The sequence below is a fragment of the Bison bison genome, unplaced genomic scaffold, assembly GCF_000754665.1.
Source record: "Bison bison bison isolate TAMUID 2011002044 unplaced genomic scaffold, Bison_UMD1.0 scf7180017864492, whole genome shotgun sequence".
Classification (NCBI taxonomy): domain Eukaryota; kingdom Metazoa; phylum Chordata; class Mammalia; order Artiodactyla; family Bovidae; genus Bison; species Bison bison.
Window position 1 is genome coordinate 10,733,611 of NW_011495051.1, and position 8,581 is coordinate 10,742,191.

The following is an 8,581-nucleotide window of genomic DNA, read 5'->3' on the forward strand; positions in this document are numbered from 1 at the left end:
AAAAAGACACAAATATCCCACTGTTCACTGCACCACTATTTACAACAGCTGGAACATGGAAGCAACCTAGATGTCCATTGACAGATGAATGGATAAAGAAGTTGTGGTACATATACACAATGTAATATTACTCAGTCATAAAAAGGAACACATTTGAGTTAGGTCTGATGAGGTGGATGAACCTAGAACCTATTATACAGAGTGAAATGAGTCAGAATGAGAAAGATAAATATCATATTTTAACGCATATATATGGAATCTAGAAGAATGATACTTAAGAACGTATTTACAGGGCAGCAATGGAGAAACAGACATAGAAAATAGACTTTTGGAGGTGGGGAGAGGGGAGGAGAGGAGGAGATGTATGGAAAGGGGAACATGGAGACTTCCATTACCATATGTAAAATAGATAGCCAATGGGAATTTGCTGTATGGCTCAGGAAACTCAAACAGTGGCTTTGTATCAACCTAGAGGGGTGGGATGGAAAGGGAAATGGGAGGGAGTTTCAAAAAGGAGGGTTATATGTATACTTATGGCTAATTCATATTGAAGGTTGACAGAAAACAACAAAATTCTGTAAAGCAATTATCCTTCAATAAAAAAAAATTTTTTAAAGAATAATTGTGTGACAGAAACCTTACCTCTGTATGGTCTCTTGATGTTAGTAGTTTTGCACTATGTGAAGTGTCAGGGATTGAATTTGTCCCCCTAAAAATTCAGTGTTGAAGCCCAAACCCTCATTATGACTGTGTTGGAGACAGGATCTTTAAAGGTAAATGCGATCATACAGGTGAGGTCCTAATCCAGTTACTATTGGAGTCCTTCTCCAGAAGAGAAGGAAATGCCAAGAGTGGGTGCCCATAGAGAAAAAGGCCATGTGAGGGCATAGTAAGAAGTTGGCCTAGAAGCCAGAGAGGCCTCACAAGAAACTAGCCCTGCAAGCACCTTGAACATGAACTTGCAGCCTCCACAACTGTGAGAATATCTATTTCTGTTGTTGAAGCCACCCAATCTGTGATATCCTGTAATGGCAGACTGAGCAAAGTAACACAAGTAGTGATAAACTTAAGAGGGAAAATAAGTTTTCTTTTCATGATGTGAAGAAGAGCAAGCACCTAGAAAGAGTGACAGGTTTGTATGATTTGCCTTATTGTATGAAGATCCTGCAGAAGCACTGCTGGGCCAAGCAACATCCAGTGGTAGAAATTAGCATGATTCCACACACCAGGTCACTGAGTAGGTGACGTAGCTCTGCATCTCCTTATTACCTTCTGCTTGCATCCATCAGATGTCCCAATAATGGAAGTTCGGTGATGGCTCTGAGACAGAAAGGTAGAGGACACAATCCACTTGGGAAGGAAGCGCCATCCTTGTTTTCTAACAGTACCCTTTCAACCTACACTTTAATGTATGATTCTTACTATGCCAACATGTCTTTTAATTTTTTAAATACTGATTTGGCTTTATATATTCCAGCTAACATGAATTATGTAATATTAACTAGCATCTTCCCTGGGGCAGTTGCTCAGTTTTATTCCTCCCTTGTGTATGAAATGTAAGTTGTGTGTATACGCATTCATTCTGATATATATTCATTCTGATATATAGTGAGCATTCACAGTTTGCAAGCCTCTGTACTAGTTTTGAAATGAATCAGATTCTTGCTCTTTAGTGGGCAGTATGCATTCCACATATTTAAGACTTGTAAAGAATTGTGCTATCCAAAGATTAATTCCCTGTAGAACAGTACATTCTGCCTGTATTGGCACTTTGCTAAGGCATCTTTTGGTGAGAGGTATAAATTAGTTTTCCAGTGGAGCAGCCACTGGGAGATCAAACCACTGATCAGACCACTGATTCCAGAGATCAAATTTTAGGTTTATCAAGTTAACCCTTGGATTTTTATAAAGATACTAAAAGGACTGGTTGAAAATGGCTGGATCTTTTGTATAATTCAGTATGCAGTATAATTACCCTTGCAACTAAGGACACACATTTACAGTTTCCTGTTCATTAAGAGATGGTGAGAACCTTTGGTGTGGACTGGTCAGTAGAGTTCTCATTTCCTAATGTTGACATTGTGCTCTCTCCACCGTTACATCACACCGTTCTTGTCCTGTCCCGTATTCATGCAGATGCCATATTCTTGATTTGTATAACTCCTTCCTTAAGCTCGTTTTTTGTTTGCTTGTTTATTTAATTTGCTCAAAGCTCATCTGAAGCACATACTCTAATCAATTGTATTGCTAGGAAGAGTTTTCTTTTTTCCAGTTGTATGCTGTGAAATGCCCACTGCTGGGTCCATGTTTCACAGAAATGGCTTTTACTGTGGTGGGAAGAGTACGCTGAGACTGGATCTGAATTACAGATGTGTTCCTCCCTCACTGGGCAAACTTGTGAGCACCCGAAAACATGTGATACACTGATTTTCATCCTGATAGTGTAATTTACTGCAACCATTTCATGCCTGTCTCAAATCCACATCTAATACTATGATAATGGCACCACCTGATTCTGCTATGCTGCAGCTCTGATGTCCACTGTCTTAGCCCACATATGGGAATGTGGTTTACTATGTACTAATAGAGATCTTTTCTGATAGGTATTGAATAGCTACTGTGATGGTTACAGGCAGCTGTGTAGTCCACAGGTATTCATCGTGTTTATTAAGCATCAGCTATGGGCTGGGCATTGTTACAGATGCTATAACTAGTGTAGGGAATCAGCAGCAAATCCCTCTTCTCGTGGAGCTTATATCAGTGTGGATATGGATCGGCCTTGCCCTGATGGGGTACTCTTGAGTGTACTTTTACTAGAGTCAAATGTGGTACAGCACCAGGTAAAACTGTAAAGAAAAGTTGTGCGGATTAGGACTAAAATGGTTAGGAGCAGGCTTCAGAGAGTCTTGAACTGTGTGACAGTCATTGGTGCGTCTTTAGTTTTAATTTACTATTATTCATATCAGTGTTTTTCATATAATGAAGTAATAAAGATGGTGACATTCAGGGCATTTTCTTGGCCTTCCCTGGAATTGAAATTAGCAGATCAATCTGACACATGTCACTAGTAACTGATTTGTATTTTCAAGCAATAGCATACATCTACATACACATCACTCTGGGCATATCTGCATAAAATGAACATTTGTGATTTCATATTTCAAGTATATGCTCAAGTAGAAAGCAAAACTCTGCATCAACTTGATACTGGCAAAACAGTTTATTTTGTGGTTGATCTTTCTGGAAATAACTGTTTTTGAATTAATTTATGTTTAAGTGAGACTCACAAGAGAACAAAAAGTTGACATGAATCAGATAGAAAAATAAATCTACCCATTCTTGTGAAAGAACATAACTAAGTATGAGCTAAGTATGCTCCTTGTTCAGGATCATAGGCTAAACAGGCAGTCAAGGAAGAGGACGGAAATTGAACACATGTATTTAACGTAAAGCTGTCAGTAACAGAATGAAAAGGAATCTAGGCACTTTCCCCTACCAACTCTGTGCATCAAAGCTTTATGAGTAGGAAAGAGAATTTTCCCAGGCACCCTCTTCTATAGGAGAGTACTTCAAGTATTTGGAAATGACTGTCATGTCCCCTAAAAGCTGTATGTCATGTCAAAGTGAAACCACACACACATACATTCACACAATTCACAAGTTGAATGGCTGCTTCTTTGACTAACTTTATAGGATACCACATCATCAACATAGGTCACTGAATATTATCTATGAGGAGTCTGGCCTTTAATCATTGTGTTCCATAGATACCTATCGATACACATTTCTAGAATTCTCTAATACCCCCAAAATCTCAGTCTTATTTCAGGCCTTCACCTGTTCATAGGTTTCTTATGGATGAAGTACATTGATTTTGCTTTTGAGTAAGAGTGATTTATAGCAAGAATGTGACATTCCTACAGTAGGTTAAAAATATGTTGAGAGCCCTGAGACTCCGGTCCCTAACTGGGAAGAATGGAGAGGTAGTTAGTCAAATGTAGACTTTTGAAAAAGGAGAAATGGATGCTAATCAAGAAGTACAAACAGCAGTTCATTTGGGAAAGGGCCTGACATTGATTTCTCTTCAGTGGCGTGGAGGCGATTGGGCTGCAATTTTCGCACTATACTTGACCTAAGTTGTTGGGGAAAAATAAAGTTGTTTATTGATTAGCATCTGAAAAACCAATTAGTACTGAGTTTGCTTGAAAGAAAAAAACAAGAGCACAATGTCAGATCCCGATGTAAGTGTTTTCAAGACTAACAAGCACCCTAGGACTAATAAGCTGGCCCTGAAATTCTGAAGAGTCTGAATGGGAACTTGATTTCTGCTCAAACTCTAAGGTCTCAGTCCACAGTTTGGGGCCAGTTATTGCCTCTTTCTGATTACATGACTATATAGATGTTATCCTATGCATGTTTCTTTGGTAAACACAATATTTTTTTGTGTTTATTTTTTATTATGTGTTTCTTTGTACCAACTTATTTCTCCTAATCTCTTCCTGGTAGCATAATGGAGAGAAAGTTGCCGTGAACATGGAAGAAAATCAAGAAATGAGCAATTTCTAAAACATACCACGTGAATGTCAGTTCAAAGGGATTAACATAAGCTCATATGAGGGATGACTTGTAAGGATAAGTGAGTTTGAGAAAGGCTGGTTTACACTTAGTTTATAGAGAGCCCTCAGTGTGTTAAGGAGAAGGAAATGGCAACCCACTCCAGTGTTCTTGCCTGGAGAATCCCAGGGACAGGGAAGCCTGGTGGGCTCCCGTCTATGGGGTCGCACAGAGTCGGACACGACTGAAGCGATTTAGCAGCAGCAGCAGTGTGTTAATGGACATGGGGGCTCTCCAAGACAAGAGGGTTTGGGAGAATGGGCTACACCTTAATTTTTTTTCTTTTTCCCCGTCCTGTTGGTCTGTCTAGCCACCTGTCTATCCATCTGTCCAACAGATTTCTTTCATTCAATAAACTGCTGTGCAAAACCCTTGGCAGGGAGCTGGGATGACTTATTGTTAAGATTGAGAAGAGAATCTAAGGTTCTGAGTGAAAGAAACTTGGCCTGATCTTGGAGATTTTTTTTGGACTTCCAGTTTGGATGGTTTGTCTGCTTATGTGAGACTTAAGTTTCCTGAGAATAATAAGAGCTGTTTTTCTTTCCTATTTGGCTTGGAAATGCCTTCCTCTTGGAAGTACTAAGTGGAATGGAACATAGAGGCAGTAGAGTGGGCCCAGAGGAGAAGAGACTCAGACTGGCGCTGCACTCTCAGTGGTGGTACAGTCAGCATTTTGAGTGCCAGGTCCTGGGATGTGGGGGTGAGTAAGACAGTCCTTGGACTGAACTCATGGAGCCCAGAGGCTGTCTGTTGCCCAGCCAGCTGAGCTCAACAGGGAAGTGAATTTGTGAACCAGAGAGAGACTCAGTGCAGAAGTTCTCACCATCTACTATTGTCTGAGCTTGTCAGGTGGAGGCACAAAGATGGGGGACCCCTCGCCTTGTCCAGGTGAGCAAGGACTGCACGTAAGGGTGATATAGCCACGAATTCTCAAATCCAGCAGAAAACTCAGCTCCCAGCCAGCAAACCCTGGCAAAAGACATGCACATTGACTCTTGAAATGGAATGTTTTCAAGCTGAGAGTTTAGTAGCAATAAAACCAAAAGTGAGTACTAGGGGCTTGCAAATTACCAAACACATGCAACTTCATTGTTATGAGTATAAATAAATCAGTCCCAGGAGGTGTTTCCAACTGGCCAAAACTGAAATAAAGACAGGAATATCTGTTGTCCATTCTGAGGGCTAAAGCAGAACTCCCTCATGTTCATCATAAGCCAGGTAACCCAGAGACACTGCCTCTGCCTCTAGAGGGAGAGGAGCGGGATCCATCATGGTACTCATTGTCTTCTCCTGTGAAAATAATATGTTACCTCTGGAATACAGTGCCTGTTTTATTACAGGTTTTTATTAGGTTATTACAGAATGAGCTGTTGTAGATTAATCAAATTATTTCTCTTGGAAGAGTTTGGTTCTTGATGGATGGTTAATACCTCTGTAGGTCTTGCTGAAATACATCAGAAATGCTGTTTTCTGAGGTACTATGGGTGGCTGGGAGGAGGGCAACTGTAAAGGTCTCCAAATCAGAAGATATCTCTAATTCCAGGACTTGGAGGTTGTAGACAGACCTGTGACTCTGACATCTCTGGGGTTTTAATGTGTTTTGGCCCCCGAGACCTTATAAATCATCTTAAAATGGGCTGTTGTCTGCTTGGTGTTTCTGTAGGGTTTCCAGAAAACTTCCCTTGCCCCTCCATGAATCTCTGCTGGCTGAATCTGTAATTCTACCCTCTCATCTTCAGTCTTGTAGCTGGAGGCTTTGGTGCCAGTGAAAATGCATATGTGTCTTGGATTTTGGTAGAAGGCTTTTTACTGGTTATTTATCCTATAGTATAAATGTGCTTCAGAGCAGTTCTCCACATCAGTATATCTCAATTTAAAAGACACTCTGAGTTGGGCCACGTACCTTTTTAGGTGCTTGGGGAAATGTAAACAATCAGAGATGACCTCTGACCTCATAGAATTTTTCAATTTCAGTGAAATTAAAAGACGCTTACTCCTTGGAAGGAAAGTTATGACCAACCTAGATAGCATATTCAAAAGCAGAGACATTACTTTGCCAACAAAGGTTCATCTAGTCAAGGCTATGGTTTTTGCTGTGGTCATGTATGGATGTGAGAGTTGGACTGTGAAGAAGGCTGAGCGCCGAAGAATTGATGCTTTTGAACTGTGGTGTTGGAGAAGACTCTTGAGAGTCCCTTGGACTGCAAGGAGATCCAACCAGTCCATTCTGAAGGAGATCAGCCCTGGGATTTCTTTGGAAGGAATGATGCTAAAGCTGAAACTCCAGTACTTTGACCACCTCATGAGAAGAGTTGACTCATTGGAGAAGACTCTGATGCTAGGAGGGATTGGGGGCAAGAGGAGAAGGAGCCGACAGAGGATGAGATGGCTGGATGGCATCACTCACTTGATGGATGTGAGTCTCAGTAAACTCCAGGGGTTGGTGATGGACAGGGAGGCCTGGCGTGCTGCGATTCATGGGGTCGCAAAGAGTTGGACACGACTGAGCGACTGATCTGATCTGATCTGATCACAGTCCTTTTAAATGGATTGAGAAACTAGAGGCCCCGGTCAAATCCAGAGTGCTGTCTGTTTTTTGTAAACAAAGTTTTATTGGAACATAGCCATAACCCTTCATTTGTATGTATTTCTATGGTTACTTTTTATTACAATAGCAGAGTTGAGTTGTGGCAGAAGTCATAAAGCCTGAGAAGCCTGAAATACTTACTGATATTGACCCTTTATAGGAAAAGCTTGGCAACTCCTGCTTTAAAATTTCCCAAACTGGAGCCTCATCCCAAATATTTTAAGTCAGTAGATCTGTGGACAGTCAGATAGACTTATATGCATAGACCTGTGCTGTAGCCTTATATGCACTCTTTCCATGAAGGGGTTCTGTCAGTTTTCCTTTTGATTTCTTTTTCTTTTCTTTTCTTTTTTTTTTTTGAGCAATTTCTCCTCTCCTTCCCTCCCCTTTTCAAGTTGGGGCATGATCCTGCCACCACAGTTGTCTGTCCTTTGTAATTCTCCTTGGGTAGTTCATCTCCCAACTTCCTCCACCCTCCTGGTATTAACTGTTCTTTGAAGATGCTCCCGAAATCCACATATCAGACCCTTACTCTTCTCCTAGATTCCCTTCCTATTATTCCCATTGTCTGAACCAGAGGGCTCTCTTTGTTCAAATTTATATCTGAAATAAAATTCATCATCATTTCCTCCAAGCCAGCTTACCCTCCAGACTTTCTAATTTTCTGTTATTGGTAGCATCAATCTCCCTCTCTGAGATCTTAGTCATTAATAATAATGATCATATTTGCTTCAAATTTTACCTCTTGGTCCTGGAAAACAAATCTAGTTGAAATCAAGACCTAAGGACAAATAATGAAGGGCAAAGCTTTGTTAATAGTTTGCAAACTTTACCTGATGTATGCTGCTGCTGCTGCTGCTGCTAAGTCACTTCAGTCGTGTCCGACTCTTTGCAACCCCTAGACAGCAGCCCACCAGGCTCCCCTATCCCTGGGATTCTCCAGGCAAGAACACTGTATCAGTTCAGTCACTCAGTCATGTCCGACTCTTTGAGACCTCATGAATCGCAGCACGCCAGGACTCCCTGTCCATCACCAACTCCCAGAGTTCACCCAGACTCACATCCATCAAGTCAGTGATGCCATCCAGCCATCTCATCCTCTGTCGGCTCCTTCTCCTCTTGCCCCCAATCCCTCCTAGCATCAGAGTCTTCTCCAATGAGTCAACTCTTCTCATGAGGTGGTCAAAGTACTGGAGTTTCAGCTTTAGCATCATTCCTTCCAAAGAAATCCCAGGGCTGATCTCCTTCAGAATGGACTGGTTGGATCTCCTTGCAGTCCAAGGGACTCTCAAGAGTCTTCTCCAACACCACAGTTCAAAAGCATCAATTCTTCGGCACTCAGCCTTCTTCACAGTCCAACTCTCACATCCATACCTGTCT